The following is a 21,519-nucleotide window of genomic DNA, read 5'->3' as shown; positions in this document are numbered from 1 at the left end:
TCCAATGGTATGGTGCTGCCATTCCTTGAGAGGAAAGCCAAGTACTTAATTTGCAGCATGCAACAAATCCAACCGTGTTGCTATTTTCTTCTGGACAGGGAACATGGTATAAATGGCCGTCACATAATTGGTCATAATATTGTCCACCAGCTTCCTGTTGAGCTTGAAGTCGGTGTCCACAATGAAAGGATGGTAATAATGGCCAGGCCGCGCATTAATTAGCATCAATCTGTATACATTGTCTTGTTGCGCCCAGCCAAACAGCACTGGCTGCACCACATGTCCACGTCCTCGGACTGGCAATCAACCCAAGTCTCTTCGTTAAAAACTTCCTTCTAAACTAGAGCGAGCTTGTTCATTTTGAACATGTTTTTAACGTGCTCCAACACTTGGTACTGCTCTTAAACGAAAATTTAGTCATCATGCGAGTGGTTCTTTGGCTTTACAACTTTTCAACTAATTTAAGGTATGTCACCACCTTTTTGAAAATTTTTTAAAATTTTGACCTTTAAATTTTTATTTCACACTGACCTTATAAAGCATCGTTTTATATGATATTCAAAAGCAAAAAGGAGTTTAAAAAATGATGCTAGAATTTGTTATTGACAAAAAATGGTCCAAACATGGCCGTTACGCAAACATTCATAACTAGCCACTGGAGTGCAGAAATTCTAAACTTTTTGGCACAGAGTTAGCCAAATAACCAGGCTGTGCAACTAACTAGGATCTTTGCCATCCGATAATTGGGAATCATGTTATAAAAAAAATTCCAAAGAAGAAAAACAAATGTGTCATTTTTGTTTGCATTCCTTGGCATAAAACATGATTACATCAAAACTTACCATTCGATTTCGTTCATCCTAGTTCATTGCACAGGTTAGTAATAGAGAAACGAGCGTGCAAAGTTTCATTGAAAAATGTTCTTTCAGTTCAAAGTTACAACTGTTTGCACAACAAGAAAGTGCAAGAAATCAAGTTTTGTGAAAAACACGATTAAAGTTTTTCAGTCCTTGTAGAAACAAGATCACCAAGCGCAAGAAAGTTAAAATCCACCAGGTTCATAGCTAGGGCCCTCCTTAGCTGCCACGAGCTCTCTTTTGGCTTTTGTTGCTGCCCGTCTTTTCTTGCAGAGATGTTTCACCTCACCCGTTGATTGACGCTGGGCTTTCTTCACACGGTACTTGTCACTGGTGCAACATGCTGCGAGAGTGTGGTGACCAGGTTCGATGCCTGCTTCCCTCAAAATATCTGCTATACTTCTGTTACCATCATTGAAGTGGCACACAGCATCGTATAAACCAAAAAGTAGGATGGGCAGGCTCACGTGGACGTCTTTGGGAACCCATTGCCAAATCATACCGTTGAAACTCTCGTTGGCATTTTGGGTTTTTCCATAGAGGCACTTCTTTAAGAGATCATCCTTACAAAGGTCAGCATACACCGGCTTCACTTTGTTGAGTACCTCATTGGAAAGGCCTCCCTTGTGCTTGTAGGATCCACCACCGAGTGCATTCCTTCGGTTAAACCCACACCAACTCTCAGTGCCAAGAGGGCACAGACGATGCCTTGGTGTTTCATCTGTTGAACTACAGTGAAACAGGCTCGCTAATGTAGCTTGCTTCATGGCTTGCAGGTCTCCCACATTCGCTCTGATGGCAATACCATAATAGTTCTGCAGCCGGTCGATGAGGACATCCGTTAACTTTCCTTTGCCTCCAAGCCCAGGAACACTTTTTTTCAACTTTCGTAGTCGGCATCCTATACGCTTCTGTACGTGCCCAATGCACTCCAGTTTGCGCACGCTATTTGCGCCATATATGTCCTTTATAGCCGGGAGTCGCCATCTCCATAGAAGTCTACATATTTTAAACCATGACTTCTTTCTGACCGCTTGAACATACGATAGAGCCCTACTGCCTCCATACCACCAGCACTACCGGTGTAGTTTGCTTGACACTGGGTATGATTTGCCTTCCACTCCAGATATTCAATGCTTGAGGGATTCAACTTGCTCTTCGACCAGCATGCCCTACATTTACTTGACATGCCTTCTACATCAATAACTTTCCCAGTATCAATGGATATCAAGGACACACAGCCATTCAGTGATGAATGTCCACGCCTTTGCCATGTGCCATCACCTGACACACCACACTCAGTACTTTGCACAACACAACGCAATTCAGTAGCGGCATTCATCATTGAGTTAGACGCAACAGCCTCTGCCGCTTTACAGAGCTTAGCAGATATCTTTTGGTAGGCAGAATGCCAAGGCGGCGGTGGCATGTTCATCACTTTTGTCAGCGTTACAGCTCCAGAATATCCCTTGCCGAGCTGACGCATTGCGTAGACAAGACGCAGGTTGTTCTCGATAGCACTTCCAGCCTTTTTCGACGATTGAAATGAATATGCATATCCGCACACACCACACAGAACAGCATATGCACATGATATTCCAAGCCGCGAGCATTCTTCCAATGTAAGCGACGTCTTCTTGCATTCCGGGCAGGCCAGTTTTGCAAAAACATGATAGGATCTCCATATCAATTATCCTATTACCTTGCAGTAGAGGTTCTTGCAGCGGCACTTCACAATTGTTCTCTAAGTTCCCAAGCTTTGCAGCACTCGCCGATACATTCACGTCCACATGGTCTTCAGTCGGAGCATTCCTTGTCTGTCGATTGCCAAGAAACTTCCGTTTAAATCGCCTTTTTGTCCTGAACTTTGCCATGCCTTCTTATAAAAACGTCCAACCTATGTTATTACTGTTGCTACTAAAAATAATGGCAATAAAAAGGATGAATCCGGCAGCAATCAAAGCGGTAGCACAAAGCACACGCAAAGTAAACAACAGAGACCTTAGTAGCGTCATGCACCCCCCTTGCGGAAATTTAAAGAAATATTTAAAAAAAAACAAAGCCTTACAAATTGCTTTTGAAAATCGTTTACATATGAGACTAAAACATAACAGAAAAGTTTCAATATGCGCCGTAGATTATCGTTGAGTTATCAATTTCTGTTACCAAACCACATCAGTTTCGGTTTCGGAACTGTTCATCATCTGTTGGAAAGTTAGCTATAACTTTTGAACTAAATAAGATACGAACATGATTCTTGCTGCAAAACATTCTTGAATGTTTGGGGACTCTCTAAATCTAAAAAAGAAAAAATGTCATTTTTACAAAAAAATGCCTTTTCAAAGGTGGTGACATACCTTAAAGACATCAAGCTGCAAGGTGAAACATACCCAAATATCTCATGTTCCTTCGCCGACCTTCGTTGGGGACATTGACGGATAGGGCGTTCTGTGGGATCAACTATAATTCGATGCTTTGCTACTTACATCTGTTTAACCCTTCTGCTGTCACGGATGTATCGGTGCGTTTTCATGCTTCCCCATCACAGTATCACTGACGTACTGATACATTCTCTATCGTGTGTTCAGAACTTCGCAGCAGCGCAAAGCTGGCGTGTTTGGACTTGCCGTGCCACGACATCTGTCGAATCTTTTTGTACAAGTGTGTTTTCACGCCATGCTATGTTGGTACAGTTGAACCTCGATATAACGAAGTCCTACTTGCAGCCGAAAATTTCGTTACATCGCGAATTTTGTTACGTCGAGGTTCCCATGTTTCAGCTGTCAAGATAAAGTATAACTGGTTCGTGGAGCACTGCTAGTTGATGGGAACTTGTAAAGCACTTATTGAGGAAATACGCAAGAAAATCTAGTATTAGTAGCGCTAACAAGGGCACCGGATGTTTTCTTATATATCAGGAGAATAATGAATGATAGCAAACACCGCGACGGCATCATTTTTCTCCGTGTGCACATAGCAAAGAACGAGCACAGCGCCTAGTACTCAAAGTTGCCACAAGATGTCACCACTGGTATCATCACCATCATTAACCCTTTATATCCCACAGGTGTCTCACGAGGTGAACATTGCTGAAATCTATATTTTTAAAGAGTTCATGTTCATGGAAAGACACGTGAAAAAAGTTAAAATGATTCCTCTTAATTTTATAGGAAATTTTATTATGCCACAAACGTTGCAGCTAGGAGTGGGGGGTAGAAATTCCCCGAAAATTTAAGATGCATGAAATTTCTCAAAGCAGTTGATTTTTTCTGCATCAACGCACAAATACACAGAACACTTTTTGCAAAAGAACCTTGTGCGCCTGGTGCATGAGCTTAACTTGCACATGGGGGCGTTTTTTTGCGCCACTTTCACTGGCCAATGGCCAACATTGTCGTGCTGCACAGAATGTTCAACATGATGGGCTCTTTTTGAAACAGCTCCAGCTGCTGAGCCTGATGCCTTCAATGAACTAGTTGGTGACACAACACTCGCAGGCACAGGATCATCACCATCCCGGTTCAATCCGGGCATGCCCTCGAGTGAGCGCATCAATCCAAGTGCCACCCGGAACTTGAAGTCAACCAGCTGCATATCTGCCGATTTCGCTTCGCGGTAAAGCAGAAAAGCGTTCACAACCGCAAGATCGATAAGGTGAAAGCATATCCTTTTGTACCACTTCTTTGTTTTCAAGTCATTTCTGTAAAATGACAGAAGCATATCTGCTTTGTCTACTCCACCCATGCTCTGGTTGTACACTCTAATGATGTTGGGCCTCTGCACATCCACATAAGTCTTGGTTTTTCTGTCGTAGCGCATGCATGTATCAAAAGGTTCAATGCTGTGGATGTTTGATGCAGCTGTCACTGTGCGGTTGTCGTTCCAGGCACAGATGACAATTCCTGTGCTCTTTTCTGAGCGGAAGTCGAGTGATCCTCTCTCGGCTTTTTTCACTTCTTTGTCAGTTTTCAGAGGGCAGTTCCCACATCTTGTTTTTCTGATGGTGGCAGTCGCTCCAAGTCCTCTCATTTTCATTTCATTTAAAAGCTCGATGGAAGTGAAGAAGTTGTCGAAAAATACTTCTGTTCCCGGAGGGCAATCATGAGTGAGTCGCAGAATGACCTTCCCGCTTTCGCCTACGTCTTCCGGGGTGTTCGGGGGGTCTTCGATTAGGTTGTCACCATACATGTGAAGCCGGTATACGTATCCAGACCGGCCTGCCAGGGCCCAAGCTTTGTAGCCCCATTTCTTAGGCTTACTCTTCATATAAACCTTCAGAGAATGTCTGCCCTTGAAAGGGATAATCATTTCATCTACAGCAACGCAAGTTTCAAGTTTGGCAGCTTGTGAAAATGTGTTATTTAGGCTCGTAAGCACATGTCGCACCTTATGGAGACAGTCATAGCCTTCTTCTCCTTTTTCCCGCGCTTCATCATTGTTCCCTGCATGAAATAGGGACATGATTTCGTCGAACCTGTTTCTTGTCATGCAGTCGGCGATATCTGCTTGACCAGTACATCCTTCTAAAAGGAAGGTCAACAACAGACATGTAAAGGACAATGCCAATAAACTTGCGCATCTCGAGGACTGACACCGGAAGGATTCGCGTGCGATTTTCTTGGGTCCTGAATCTGTTCGTTTCGAAAGTGAGGAACTCAATGAGATCAGAGTCAACGAGTTTCAGGAACATGCTCAAGGGGCTCTTCACTCTTTCTAAACCGTCCGCAGGCTTCAAAACACTTTCTTTCTCTCCCCGATTGATATTGATGTCCTTTTTCACCCAGTGCCAAATTTTCGTTTGCTTCTTCTTTTTGGTTGATGTGACCTGCACTTCTTCTTCACTGTCTGAAGAGCTTTCGCTGACATTCTGCACTGTTCTCTCCTGCGGCGTGTATTCTTCATCGCAATCCGACCCCTCCAAGTTTTCGTCCTCACTTCCACTAGGGTATTAGAAAAGAATTGCTTGAATTTCTTTGTCAGTCAAGCGCTGCCTGCATATAAAAAACGTTCTTCAAAATCAATACACCAGCACGTCGTTGCTAGACAACGAGTATGAAGGTTCACTTGATGGAAATTAAATTTGATGCCGCAAATACTCCGACATAAGCGCTCAAGGAAATCATACTCGGTCATGCATTTCTCTGGAAGGACGGACCCCAGCTTCCTGGCTACCACAAATGTGTATGTAAGCTGAACGAAGTGAAATGCTCTACAAGGAGGAGTCGTAGCAACATGAAACTGCGTAAGTATATTCGCTAGACTTCCGCAAAACTGCTGTCGGTGTTTTCAATAATAAATTATCAGAGTTCAGGTTACCACAACAGAAAAATAACGCACACTTACCGCCTTGGCCGGCTGCACGTGGAGTCCATGTTTTCGAAGCTCAAAATGCTGCTGTGCGGTACCCGTGGCGCCATCTACTGACAGTGAGTGCAAACACCAGCTGCCACGTTCGTGGCAGCTAGGAACACAGGGTTCCTAGAGCATATTTTCTACCTCGAAAAAATTAAAATAACACTGCCACGTTTGTGGCACCTGGGATACAAAGGGTTAAACATTTGTAGGAGGGCACGCATCAATGGGGAAAAAATAAAGAAAAATGTTCGTATTACGCCAGCGCGGCTACCTTGGGCGTGGCTCGTTCTTGCTGAGGGTGGGATTGTGCTCGCGACGAAGCGTTTGGCGAACGCTTATGTGACGGTTAAGTGAACGGGAATTTTCTAAAGGGCTTCACTCTTGTTCTTCGGCATAGGCAAGTGAAAGTCCACAGCAGTGATGTTTGCAGGATGATCAAAATGCACAAATCGCTGCTGTAGGGCATGCTTCATTCTTTTCACTTCCCTTGTAAATTCAACCATAGTACACGGAAGGTAACGTTCAAGGCCGACGAACAGCTGCTCCTTGACACCTCACGTAAGATGGCACACCTTTGCCTCTTACATGGATCTGCGCAATTGAGCAGTCGAATCATCTCTTCCACGAACATGGCAACGCTCTCATTAGGCCGCTGCGCTCGGGACTGTAGAGCCAGTTCAGCCATTTCTTTTCTTGCATTATTGTCGAAAGTTCCGAGCAGCTGCCACCGGTAATCCTGCCAGGTGGGGATGGTAGCGTGGTGGTTTTTGAACCACATTCTGGTAGCGTCTTCAAGTGTAAGATAATCATTCCGCAGCCTGCGCTCTTTGTCAAATGCAATAAACACAGCGACCCAGTCTTTGTCTCCTTGGAACGGCATGGGTATACATGGAACATGGAAGACCAGTGGCTGGGCACTCACAGGAAGCTGAACATTCTGGCTTGCCGCCGTTGTCATGGCTTGCGTTGGGAGCAAGGGGACCACACTCGAGAGCTAAGCCTCAAGCGGCGGCTCACCTTATGCACAGGTGTCATGTCCACAGTGTGTAGCTGGGCATTGGAGGCACCATGAAGCTCTTCATACTTGGTGGGTATCTCCACCAAATTGTCACAGGAGCCGGTAGAGCTGGTAAGCTGGTGAAAGAAGACTTGGCGGGGCTAACCGAGTCACGAGTGAGCTCTCCAAGTGAAGAAGACGCGCGCATGCCAGTTTCCCGAGCTTGACCATATGGCAGTGCCAGTAAGTATTTAACATTGCAGCAATGTAGTCTAAGAGATCCATTTTTCGACATTAAAATGATCGTAACCGTAGGCAGTTGCGGTCCCTACTTCGCTACTTTAGAATGTGTGCTCTTCTGTTAGAAGGTAAATTGCTTTCTAGCTTCATGGTGCGATAGGTTTTCATTCATCTTCAAGGAGAAACCAACTTTGAACCATGTTTTTTTTCTCATGCAGAAAAGACACTAAGTAAAAAGCTTTACCTGATTTCATCATGAACACATTCCTTTTCACCTAGAGTTGATTTTGGGCAAAAATGAACTTGTTGATTTGTCTTGTGTTTTTGGACTGTAGAATAATTGGAGTTTATTTAAAAAACAATATGCAATAACCTTGTGCTGACACATCATTGCCGTTAACTGCTTATGCGGCATCAAGCGCACCATAACACAAACTGCTTTTCATATTGATAAAACGTGTACATCTGGGATTGAGGCATTTTAGTTGGAAAATGAGTTTGATGGTAATGCTTTGGAACAAAGGACGAAATCTCTGGAGCCGGGAAGTTGCATGACACTGCTTTGTGGTTTGTGACCCCTGCTCTAGATGATTAGTCCTCGCAGCTAGCCTTGCTACTGTTTATGCTCTAGGCACGTGTCTGTCAAACTGGAAAGATTAGAACACATCATTGACACATTTCAGACGCATCCTGTTCGACATCCTCAAGCATTCTTCCTTGCTTAAGTAAGTCCGGTAACGTGAGGGAATGAAGTTGCATGGCACTGCTTTGTGGTTTGAGACCCCTGCTCTAGATGATTAGTCCTCGCGGCTTGCCTTGCTACTGTTTATGCTCTAGGCACATGTCTGTCAAACTGGAAAGATTAGAACACATCATTGACACGTTTCGGACGCATCCCATTCGACATCCTCGAGCATTCTTCCCTGGTTAAGTAAGTCCGGTAACGTGAGGGAATGAAGCATGGCATAATTTCGGAGGTGAGACGACGACGTGGCGAGAATGATTTGGTTCTTGACTTCAGAGTCGATGTTTTCAAAGTTATAGTGGCGAGAAAGCTGCCGGAGGCGCGCATAGAAGGCGTCCAGTGACTCACCAACGTTTTGCTGAGCTTGACGAAATTTATAGATAGCAAATGTTGAGTTCACTCACGGCGCAAAATATGCATTCAGTTTCGCTCGAGCGGCATCTTATTCTGGCGTCGATGTACTCTGCGTGGTTTGGGTCGTGCATGTAGCCGTCGCACCTTGCGCAGCACTCTCGGGGAGCGAGCGATATATGTCGTAGACTTCTTCACCGACGTAGTGCAGGAGGAGCGCTTTTTTGCGTGCATCTGCCGAGATATTGCAAGCTAAAAGAAAGTTTTCGAACCTTTCTATCCACTTCGTTCATTCGTGACCAATATTGTTGTCGTCGGTAGCGCGCAGGTCAAAATTTGGGAAGGCAGGGAGCACATGTGCCATGGCTACGATTGCCGGTAGCCGCTTGTTGCTGATGGGTGATTGGACGACTGACTCTTGATGTAGTGGTACTCACATGAGATAAAAGAGCACTTCTGACACCATCTTAGTGTTCCTGGAGGCTGTGATGGGGTTCGATTGGTTAGATTGGGCTAGACACTGATGAAGCGAGCCTGTTGGTTAAGCCGCCATGTTTTTATTCCATAGTGGCCAACAGAGTGGTAACATTCGGCTAGATGCCGATTACAAACACTACATCAGCGTCGGCATATTTATGCACAACTGTTCATCAATGACCCGTAGGGTTACTTAAAACTTAAACTGGCGCCGTTGACTTCATGAAACAAGTGTAGGGACTCACGAGTAATTAAGGGGAGACGCGGGTCGAAAAACGGCGATTTTCAGTAAAAAAGTCACTTTTGTGATTTTAACTGTTATAGCAACACTGATCCTTCCTCTTTATTATATAAAAAAATCAGAGCCGAAAACAGTCGCGAAATTATTTAAAAAGTCTGTTAAAGCACTCAAGGTGGCTAGAGAAGGGGCAGATATGACCCATGTTCAAGCGCGTGATCCGTCAAATCGCGGCGTCGCACGCCACTGGAATTTTGCAAGGCGGCAGGCCCACGCTTTTTCTCCCTAAAGCTGGCTTTGCCGCTTCACAAACCCCCAGCATGTAATAAAAAAAAAGTTTCGCCAGCCCAAACCTAGCATTTTCACTGGCCATTTAAATCACGTGGTGAGATTTCGACCACGCCATTGGCTGTCAGCGTGGGAAGCGGCCATAGCTCGTCTGCTCTTCATGCGACGCGCAGCTCGCTGTCACGCTTGCCCGCTAGTTTTCTCTCGGCGTATTTTCAAAATTTCACGCATCTTCGTGCTCTTCGCTGCGATAGAAGCCGAGAAGAAACATGATTTTCGGTGTCGAAAGTACCGGTCAAACCACGCGTTCAAGGGAAGTCATCGGCAAAGTGAAACAGCGTGCAGTGGAGATGTCCGCGGCAGCTAGGCCTAACCTCGGCGGAGACGACGCTTTTGACGGCTCGGAGCCGGCTGGGCATTGAAGTTTCAGCGACAGCTTAGGCGATTTCGTCAGTGCATTGGATAAGAAGATAAGGATCTTCGAGAACTTCGAGCGTTGAGGAGACCTAGTACGGCGAGTGCCTTTATCAGCAAGATCGGTGCCGCGAACGCACTGGCGAGCGGAGCAGCTAGCTTGTCGGGAGCGCGGACGGTGCTAACTTTCCGTTCACGAGTTGGCCAAGAAGCGAAAAGGACTCTCGTCGTTTCTAGAGCTGCGTTGCAGCAGTGTAGCGTGTGCCGCGTCCGTTGTGTCGTAGTCGTGCTCGTCGCGGTGTACAGCTCCGGTGAACGACGCCCTTCAGCCAGCCCGAAGGAGATTTTCGTCGTGAACGTCAATGCAGTGGTTGGGGCGCGCATTATCGGTGCTGGATACAATGAACTTGCCCGATTTCGTGTGATTCTTGGTTAGCCGAAACAAGTGCACCATAAGGAGTTTAATGCCATAACAAAAAAAGTGAACCTTGTGGTTACAAAGCAGTGGCTGACAGAAGCAAGGTCTCAGCATCGCTAGCTAGCGAAGAAAGCACGTCTTGAGAATGCTGCTCACAATGTCACTGTGGGAGCAACAATTCTAAAACTGTGCACTGTATCATGATACCCTGGCCTGCATTGTGCTCAATTTTCATGCAGGTAGTGCTGCTACAACAGCAATAAACAGCTTTTGTATCTTTAAATCGCATTTTTCTCAAATTCTTATTTTGGGCCGAATATGGGTTTTGTGCACAATATTTTATGTCGTTATTTTTGTTCAATCGACACCAAATTTGGCATGCATGATCTTTAGGATGTGTAGAATGCAAGTATCTAGGTTTAAATGCAATCAGCAGTATTTTTGGGCATGCAAATTTAAAAAATTATCTTGTTCTAGCCACTAAAAACAAGGCACCAGATATAAAATTGTCTCAATACATTGCATGCCAAGGGAATGTTGCTATGTTGCTTATTTGCACTCAGTGGAGTGTTGGGGACAAAAAGAACTAGTTGGCTCTGCCCTACCATGCTTGCTGCTCTGTACAGCAGCTGCACAAACATGCATTGTTTTTCACTTATGCATGGCATTTAGAATATGAAGGCATTAAGCTATTTTAAAACTAAAAACATATTTAGAAAGAGGAGATCAATCTCTATAAGTGGTGCAATTTTCATTCACCTAGCATCAATATTAAGAAAAAAATGTTTTCGAGTAGCATCTCCCCTTAAGGCATCCTGCTTTATGCATAGTGGCCCGACATTTTAGTGCTGCCCAACTTCTTCCTCTTGCCATGATCATTGATCTCTCCCCATACTGGTTATGAGCTCTTTCCCACTTATTTCTGCTATTTTGATATCTTTATTGATCCAGCATTGATTTGCATTGCTTTATTGCTTTATTGATTTGCATTGAAAACGCACGTGTCAGTGCTGCACTTTTGACAGACTGCTTTATTTCTGACTACCCCCCAGCACAGCCAGACTGGTCACATCCAAATTTTTTTGCGGCGCAGAGAGGGTTTTGCTGCATATGCGCGCACCTCCTTTTTTTCTATGGTGCACTAAGTTGTAATGTACTGCATTACCTTTCTGCCTGTTCCCTCACAGCTGTCATTGTGAATGACTTGTGTAGCTTTGTTTCTATCGTGCTGCACACTTGTGACTGACTCCTGATGTCACACCATGCATAAGCCCTTTTCATGTGCCTCATTTGGGTGGTTGTACTCTGCCACGTGCAGTAATTTGTGTCGTTCCTACCAGTTCACATTTTTGATGTCCGTTGGTCTCGGGTGCCCAGATGGCCTAAACTGGTGAGGGCTTCCTCTGTGCCTGTGGCCACGACATCAGCTGGTGCCTCTGTGAGGTCTTCAAGTGACATGATTTGAGTCTCACTCTTGCTCCCATCTGTCTTACGGGTTTATAGCTATACACTTTTACATGCAGTGTTTACTGTTCTTTTTATGCATGTAACTTCTTAGGGCTTTGCTCACCTTTTTTTTTTTCTACTTTACCTTCTCTGGTCAGTTTTCACTTGTCATGCTTCGAATTATTTTTCTGTTCCACGTCATTTTTTTATATAGTCTTGTTGCTGCAATCCAGCTTTTAAGCATAGAATATTGTGTTCCTCTAGTTTTGATGCAAGAAGCATTGCCACCAGCCTCCTTGGCTCCACTAAGATGTCTGTGAAGTGTTTTTTGATTCTTTGAAGAAACACTCAGAACAAAAAAACGCTTTGAAGCAGGCTTGAGGCAAAGAGTTCAACTTTGCTGTCCACTGCGTTAGATCACTGCACCATCTCAGTTGGCAGTTTCTTCACATGCTGAGCTGCCTGTCTTCACCTTCATCTCCTCTGACAAAGTAGCATCAACGACTTTAATTAGGCCTCAATTATCCTAATAAAACTGTAAAACTACGGTAAATACTTAGCTGAATGTGGCAAAGCATGACCAAGCTCAGCTAAACGAACCAAAACTTAGCTTAGGTAAGCATTGCTTCGGCATCTATACCCCTGCTAAGCCAAGCTAGCTGCCTGGTAGTTTTTATGTATTCCAATTGGCTTTTTCTCAGAATTGTGTTTCGGCCAGTTTTGTGTCTTCAGCTAGTTATAACTCCTTTAAATGCAGTCTCCCTTCACTTCACTGTTGATGACTTGCTCACTGAATACTTTACAGGTTCACTAGTGCTGAAAAATCAATGCAGATTTGTTCAGTATGGATATCTAAAGGATTCTGTACTATGAAGTAACAGTCAGAGAAAGCTGCATTTGTACTTGATAAAAATAAGCGTCAAAATAAGCGTGCTGAGTTTCGAAGCAATGCCTACTACCATATCATACAGGTCCAAACCTCTATAATGCAGCGCAAATTATCAGACCCCTTGTCATATGCGAGATTGAACAGCCCAAATCCACCCATTATTGCAACAATACCGACTCGAAGAAGCCTCCGCTGCTCAATGAAAGGGAAATGCTCTTCATCTTCATTGATGCTGCTCCCAGTATATCCGAGACACAGCGTGGCAGACTTTTCTTGTTTCTTGATAAAATTGTGAAAGAAGTGCATAAGAGAGCAGCTGTATAAATGTGCACTACGCATGCCAAAAAGCAAATTCAACATATTTTTCTACTCTATAATTAGGCAACACCAATGCCCCTTTAGTGTACAGCAGTGTGCTGGAAAAGGACCCCATCGAAAACCACTGGTGGTTATCTCACAATTAATAATGCAGAGTATACTGTTATGGTTGGTTCAGGAGGCACAAAGCTGGCAGTCCTTGATCAAGTCATTAATGAGAGCACGTAAGATCAACCCATTTTGATTCATGCAACATGCTGTTGCATGGTATCTTTAGATTATGCAAGCTGTTTTGTCAAATAAAGAATAGCTACACTCATCAAAAACACATGGGTTAGAGAACCTTCATGCTGCCTCACGAACTTTTCATTTCACATCAACTTGAATGTTTAACATGATAGTTAAAAATGTAAATAACTGATAGCTTGTTGAAGTATGCAGAAAAAAAAAATACCAGCTAGATTTCTATCACTCCTGACAGCATAAAAATAATGAAAACCGGACAGTTTGAACCACATCAGCTCACTTGGCCTGTGTACAAGTGCCTTAATGGAAGTCTTGCTGAAAATAAAATACGTAGCTAAACGATTCTTTGAGAGTGAAAGTAAATGCCATAACAAAAGCAGCACAATAAAAATGCAACTTCACACTCCATGCAACTGCAAAATATGATCACCGTAAAATGAAAAATGCTCTCATTTTGATTAAAAACTCAAATCCTGAAGCCGGGAAGGTAACATAGCTTGATGATAGCGGCATATAGTTCGCACAGTTTGGAATAAACTATATGCAATCAGACCGGCTGACCGGCGCCATTCGAGAGCGCAAGCGCAGAGGCATGTTGTGCTAACTGGCCGCTGAGAACAAAAAGTGTAAATAGAAGGGCTGCGGGGGGACGCTCCTCGAACAGCAGGACGGGGAAAAAAACAGCAGGAAAAAAAAAGGGCGGGGGGGAGCGGAGTCAGCGGCACGCGCCGAGTGAAAGGAGGTGAGAAAGAATGAGGAAGGTTTCAGGTAAGCCAGCGCAAAGTGTAAGAGATAAGGGAGGAGGAGGGAGCCGAGGGTGCGAGGAGAATTAAGGTACGCCAACATAGACCTTGCCACACGAACGGAAACGGTAAACAAATCCGAGTCGTTGCGAACTGAGCGCAAGTATCAAACTGTCAAGAAACTAAAATCGTTTTGTGAACCTCCTGCGCGTATAAAATGCAAGGAAACATAGCACACACATTATTTCTGTTCAAGAAAGTTGAGACTGATGTTTTTGCGTGAAATCTGCCTAACTCGCCATCACATCTAACCACATGTGCGGTGTCATTTTGGCAGCCAGGTGAAAACAAGCGCGTTTCGCACTTTTTTGATTCAGCACATTGCAGAGCGTTCCGGCACAAAGACACAAAATGCAGCAATCCGGTAGGACGCTGTTCCCACAAAGCGCAACATGCGTAAGAATATGGTTACCTATACAGGCGATTGCGTCAGCTGTGCAGTACGCTGTCCGCTTTCGTATCACCGGCACCGAACCAACCAGTGCGATTTCAGCTGAGTGCAATGCAGTCGGCGCATATACCTCTTAGTCACGCAGAAAAAAAAAACCGTCCATGCCTTCTTCTTTCGAACATCTCAAACATGACACAGGGTAGCAGTCCTTCCATCTGAGCAATGCACAAAGAAACCCGGACACTTGCCGACAGGATAAATGCCCGTTTGCATTAAACGCCACATCTAGAAGGCACTTCACAAGCTTTCACACTTCTGTAACAGATATGCATGCGGAACGCAACACATTTCACGAGGGTAAACATTCGAAGAAGCACATCCAGCATTCGCCGAAACGTGGTCGAAACGCACCCCACCATGCTAACGGCCATATTGTGAAATTTGAAAAGAGCATGCGTAGCTACCGGCGGTCTCCTGGCGGTAAAATTTTGTTTCGGTTTCATTTTTAGAAAACACTCGTGTGTAATTTTAATTATAGCTTTATTTTTGGTGCTTTATTTAGGTGTTGGGTTATAGCAGCAGCGCTGCTTGTGTATAAAAGGCTACGAAGTTATGCAGCCCTACCCCCGCATGTTAAGTGATATCCTTGCCCGTAACACCCTTAGGCATATTGTCCAACCATAGCACCCCTTTGGTACGCAAGAAGGGATTTGCAATGGCAAAAACACCCAAGACTCGGGGTGTAAGCGTTTTTTAAATGAAACAAATGTCCAAAAAGGTGTTTTTGTTTTTACAATGTGTGGCTTTCCATATGTCAAACTTTGTTATTTCTGTGCCTTTGTGCACAAACTTTGCTGGTAGTGTAGACCGCATATAACGTAGGTCACGGGGTCCGCGAAAATCCCGCACTATAAGTGGTACCGCACTGTAACCAAAAAAAGTTTTTTTTCAGGTAACAATACATACCAGATGGATAGCTTCCCTTCAAAAACGTTCTTTTAATCACTGAACAAAATTCAATACACTCGTCTTCTGGCCGCTTATAAGTTCTAGCATTCCGCGTGCAGCACGATCACGGAAATCAAAGCGACCGCCGCCACGGAATTGCGTATGCGCTTGTTATCAACACGTGACCAGTTCCGCGAAGGCGGTCGCGCAAACCTTCGCCATTGCGCTACACAGGGTATGCTAAAGCATCGCTTTTTGGGGCACATTATAAGCAGTTGGGAAAAAAAGTCGTAATTTTTGCCTGCCGCTGCCTCTTCACGGCGTTATGGATTAGCTCGTTTTCCACCGAGCTGAGGCATTTCAATACCTCATCGCTGAAGTCGTTCCTCGTGCAGTAGGCTTTTACTTTACCTAAGCATTCTATTGCGTCCTTGCACGAGACTTCTGGCGTGTCTTCATCCTCATCCGACTCATCGTCCGACTCATCCGGTGCGTTCTCTGCAGCACAACGCACTGCCGCAACGATTGCCTCGTCGGTGGTTACCTCCTCAATGATGTCGGACACGTTTTCATCCTCGCCGACGTAGCTTTTGAACGTGTCGGATGCATCCACAAAGTGATTTCCCACAAGATCGGACCGCACTTCGTTCGCATCGACTGCCTCGTCACCGGCATCGCAGCTCCGATCGGCGTCCGGAGCTCCGTCATCCGAAGCTCCGGCATCGCTCACGAACCCAGCCTTCTCAAAACACCTCTTGATTGTTGTGGGTTTCACTTGCCACCAAGACGCTGCTATCATGTCAATGGCTCTGCGCACATCAACTTTAACAGCTTCCTGTCGTTGCAAATTTAAAACCACGTTCTCACACATACATTTTTTGTACAGGGCTTTCACCGTAGCAATCACGCCTTGATCAAGAGGCTGGCACTTCGCAGTGGTGTTTGCCGGCAGAAACTTCAGGCTCACTGCACTCAGTTTTGGTTCAACATTGTGAGCAGTGCAGTTATCAAGCATCAAAACGACTCTTCGTTTTGCCGAGACCATGTCGTTGTCAAACTTCTTCAGCCATTTGCCAAACAATTCTCGGGTCAACCAGGCCTTTGAATTTGCCCCGTATGTCACCGGAAGATGCACCTTCTTTTTGAAACATCGGGGCCTCTTCAATTTTCCTATCATGAGCAAGCGCCGCTTGTCGGATCCATCCATGTTTGCACAAAACAAAACAGTGACACGCTCCTTTGACACCTTGCAGCCGGAGCAAGGGCCACCTTTCAATGCGAGGGTTCGGTTAGGAAGCATGTTATAGCACACACCAGCCTCATCGGCATTGTACACGTCTTTGTCCGCGTACGCTGAGAGTAGCTTCTCAAGATGAACATCGAGCCACGCTTGAGTGCAGGTGTCGTTGATTCTCCACTTTCGCCCGAAATCACCCTGCAGCTAATCCCATGGCGATCTTTAAATCGCTGAATCCATCCATTCAGTGGATTGAAGCCGTCATGTCCAAATAGGTGCTGGAAGTTCCTAGCCTTCACTTGGAGCATCGGGCCACTTACTGGGACGTTCTGTGCTCGCACTTCGCGGAACCACCTAAACAAGGCCTCATCAACGTCTTCATACTTAGGCGTATGAATCCTTTTTCTTGCCAGAGACGCGCAGTCTTTTTCTAGCTGCTTCCATAGGTTGTCACGGTTCTTCCAGATTGCGGAAACTGTTGTGTCAGCGACACCATACTTCCTGGCAACCAAAGCTTTCGTCACACCACTTTCCACGTCCTTTATTATGCGCTCCTTCGTTTCCAGAGATAAGGCCTGTCGTTTTCCGGGCTTTTGAGAAGCGGACGCCATAAGGATAGCAGTTCGGCAACGAAGATCGACTGGCAAAAAGACGGAACACCGCCACTGCCCCTGCCCCAAACTGTTTGAAGGCTACGGATTACGACCATGGATCCACTGCGCGCAATCGAAGGCACACAACACGCTGCCTGAACCTCGAACAAAAACGGAGGGACCGAGGGATACCCACACCGACCGTTTCCGCTTACGAAAAGAGTGAAAGAGTGAAGCGCAAGTGAAGGAAAGCGTTGGTCGTGGCTAGAAAACGTGATGCGACTCAGATGCATTAAATGGAGGAAATGAAAAGAACGGCGAGGAGAAAGAAGGAAAGCGTTGGTCGTGGCTGGAAAACGTGATGCGACTGAAATGCATGGAAAGGAGGAAAGCCAAAGAACGCCGGGGAGAGAGAAGCGTAGCTGTTGCGCAATCTTGTGCAATCTTGTGCAAGACGAAGAGTGGGCGTGGGAGGCTGCACGCCGCGTGCGGCGGCAGCGGCGACTCCGAGTCATCGCGCAGCGACGGCTCCGGCGCGCCATCTGTGCGCCGTGTAGGGAAGCCCGGTGCCACGTAGGGATGCACACTTGCTGTTCTGCGCTGTCACCGAGCGGATTTCAAAACCGCACTATAACCGGATTTCGCTTCGTGAGACCGCATAATAAGCGGTTTGATTTTGCATCGAGTTCTATGAGGGTCACACTGGTGGCCGGCAAAAAGTACATTATATCCAGTTGGTTACGTTGTAAGTGGTCTCCACTGTACATCTTTGCTGGCTTGTGAAGTCCTCTTAGACAAATCCTTCCGACGTTGGCCCAATGTGAACTGACAGTGGGCCAGACAGCCGCAGTTGGATTGCTTTTTTTTTTTTTTCACTACACCTGAACAGTCCAGATACATATAATCAAATGGAATGTCTTTACTGCACTAGTTGGCAACCTTAACGAAATTGGCACACTACAGTGTCGATCTTTATCATGACTTCATCTGGCTTCCGTCTTAAAAGAATAAGTCCTTGATGCGCATGCATTTGGAAGCAGAGTAGCATTGCCAATCATGTGCGTCTTCTGCTATACAACGTATGCAACAAGTATAACCAGTGTATTCTCTTGCGAATGCAAGAGTTCTTGTAGGAGCATCGCAAACAAAGCTGTGGATATGCACGCAGTAGTTTTGAATTGTCAAGTGTAATTTCCTTCTATGTTGGTCTAAGCAGTTCATTCACATACTGCTTAGAAAACTATTTGTATCGGATGACTTTGCCTCATCTGTCACACCAAGAAATGGATCTCGTTCACTGAAATTTTTTACCAAACAGAATGTGGGCCAGATTCGGTTATGGGACCTTTTGTAGGTGGGAGGCTTACAGCATTAATGACGGACAAAGAGATGATTGCGCTCACTTTGATCATCCCAAGTCTCCTTGAATGCTTTCGACTAGAGTATTTTCGTGCACCCCTAGAGCCATTTGGCCCGCCTCCCTGTAATACCTCTCCAGGAATTCTGTCGTGCTTTTTGATAACTACATTGACCCATTATCTACTATTTTTTACAATGTCCTTGTGACCTCGTAACAGAAATGGGCTGCAAATATCGTGCACATGACATGGGTCGAGGCTCAAAAAGCTTGTTCCTTATCAAGGTTACATTCCACTACTCTCGAGAGGCACCCAGTGTATGATGAGCGTTATCATGTTTGCAGAGTAATTGTCGGTCACAGTGTGGACAATAATGAACCCTCATGACACCACTGATGCTATCACCTTCTCTGTCTATGCAAGTAAGTCCCTTCCGCTCAGCTGTCTGGCAAACTAGGTGATGCACGGTACCTTGCATTCTCGTTTGAGCTGTTTGGCGCATTGTCATTTGGTTTGTCTTCGAAGCCAAAGATTCAGCTTCTCTGTCATAAGGCCATCGAGGCTTCATTACTGCTTTTTCTGCTATTAGAGATACCATGTGCTGCTTGTTGCAGAGTCAAAGCTTCAGGAACAAAGGAAGTCTGGACATTTGGTTCTGGCAATATCCTCCTGGCAAAGGAAATCACTGTATCACACACTGTCAAATCATTTCTTCCAGGTTGCGTTGTCTTTGGGGTCTGTAACATTCGAGGGATGTTGGAGAAATGCCACCTTCTTGTTGCCTTTCTACACATTTACAACTATCTTCTTGACTGAAGTATGGCTTTTGGTAATACAGTGGCAAAGGAAATCACTGTATCACACACTGTCAAATCATTTCTTCCAGGTTGCGTTGTCTTTGGGGTCCATAACATTCGAGGGATGTTGGAGAAATGCCACCTTCTTGTTGCCTTTCTACGCATTTGCAACTATCTTCTTGACTGAAGTATGGCTTTTGGTCATACAGTAGTGTTCAACTACTTTCTTTTCAGCTGTGCGACCTTGCAGAACATTCACATACCTGGAACGATGATAAATAACCTGCGAGCAAATTCTTCAGTCATTGCGAGGAATTGACTTGCATACTGATTCGTACGGATCAGCATTGTCTGCCTTTGTGTGCGCTATAAACATCTTGACTGGTTGTTGAGTAGACACAGGCTCTCAGTCTGAGGTATCTTTTCTGAACATGATCATGCAGGATGGTTAACTTTCAAAATTAGCACGGGCCTTGGGAACAGCTTTTGGGTGACAAACATGTTTGCTGTCAACTACAGTGGATGCAGATTTATCATCAATCACAAGATTTTGCCTCGAAATATTCTTCAACCCCTTAGCACACAGCTTGCTATCACTCGGAAATTGTTGAAAAGAAGCACCAGTATTCCTGGCAGAGACTTACATTTTACGGTGCGCAAGGCATAGGATGCTTACATACAGGCACGGGCACTATCACGTCATCCGTGGTGCAAGTTTCTGTCCTCGGCTGCACAGCTCATTCGCTTCTAAAGCCAACGAATCGCTTCTGGGCAGATAAGGGCTTAAGTGCACCAAGTCCATGATGCAGAAACTACTAAGAGGTAGAGTGCCGAAAAGCTCAAAAATTCAACAGCGGAATTATGTCCTGCTGCTTGACTTCTGGCAGCAACTCAGGTTACGGCAGTGGTTTGGAATCACCAGGTGGAGTTGGAGTGCTTGATCCAGTTTTCTGAGCAAAAGTGAATATTTGCTATCATTACATACCTGCAATATATAGCCACATTAATAATGTTCACAAGTCTTTCATGTGTCTCACTCTGTATGAACGTGGAAAAGCTAGACCACAAAGCTTCCTGTCTACATCCACAAAACCCAAGTGCAGACCTCAAACGAGCCTGCATAGCATGCCAAGCTGCAGCTTTCTAATTCAACTTTTTCAGTTCCAGATAAGTGCACTCGTATTGCACTTCTTGTGACTGCAGTTTCTACTTACGCACACCACAGGTACTCCTTCCCTGTTGTGAATGCTGTCACTGTAGAGAAAACTGTGAGTGCTGCACTTTATATTACCCTGTAATTTCACCTTTGCCAAGCCCTTTTTTTTTCTTATAGGGTACTTTGTCGTTGCTGGTTTGGACGCTTTGGCCTACCAGAAAGCCATTGCAGATTTTCATGCTGTCTGCCTAGGTTTTGAAGTCTTCCAGGAAAAAGAGTTTTCAAGTCACTAGGCGAAATGCATTTTCATATTCGGACATCTCCATTGGGCATTTTTAAAGGGTGTGGAGTACACTTTGAAGTTTGCCTGCATAGAGGGGGCACACCGTTATAAACTCAGAGACCACTGTCACCAAAAACAAACACTTCCTGTAAAGTGAAAGTTTCAGATGGTTCTTCTATCATTGATAGTAGTGTTTAACCTTCTTGATAACTTCTGACAGCTTGAGGAAGTGTCAAATCTTGAAGGTAACATTAGTCAGACCACAAAGGTTCTAATCTGCATCCACAAAACAAACTTATGACCTCAATATGGAGCCAACTTCACATTGTTACCATGAAGTATGGGCTTCAAGAGAACATTGATTTAGACTAGATGGTGCATCTTTAGGACAGCAAATTACAGCACATTTAAACAGACACGCCAAAAGAAATAATGGAGGACAGGCACTATTTTTTATCATTTCTTTCTGTGTATGTCTTCGTTCAAGCATGCTATAACCTCCTCAGACCCGAGATCAAGCTTCTCAGAGAAAATGTTTGTTTGACATATGATATTTTCTAATTTGAAGCTCAGAACATAAATACACTTCAGTTTCAGTAATCTCGATCTCGGCTTTGCTGAAAATGCATGTCCCCCTAGAGGGACACTTGGGTCCCTATATGCATATTTCTTGT

The 21,519-nt window shown here is 44.9% G+C and overlaps 1 protein-coding gene and 1 pseudogene across 1 annotated transcript in view; one reads left to right on the top strand and one right to left on the bottom strand.

Moving 5' to 3' along the window:
* Positions 1-21,519, top strand: part of LOC146181587 (tRNA (cytidine(32)/guanosine(34)-2'-O)-methyltransferase-like) — a 308,502-nt gene that overhangs the window by 63,296 nt on the left and 223,687 nt on the right. The gene's annotated exons all lie outside the window — the stretch shown is intronic.
* On the bottom strand, positions 1,043-2,731 carry LOC146181597 (uncharacterized; annotated as a pseudogene).

This window comes from Amblyomma maculatum, chromosome 8, assembly GCF_055883805.1.
Source record: "Amblyomma maculatum isolate TAMU_Amacu chromosome 8, ASM5588380v1, whole genome shotgun sequence".
In the NCBI taxonomy this organism is placed as follows: Eukaryota; Metazoa; Arthropoda; class Arachnida; order Ixodida; family Ixodidae; genus Amblyomma; species Amblyomma maculatum.
Note: the sequence above shows the minus strand (reverse complement) of the source record. Positions and strands in the feature narration are given on the sequence as shown.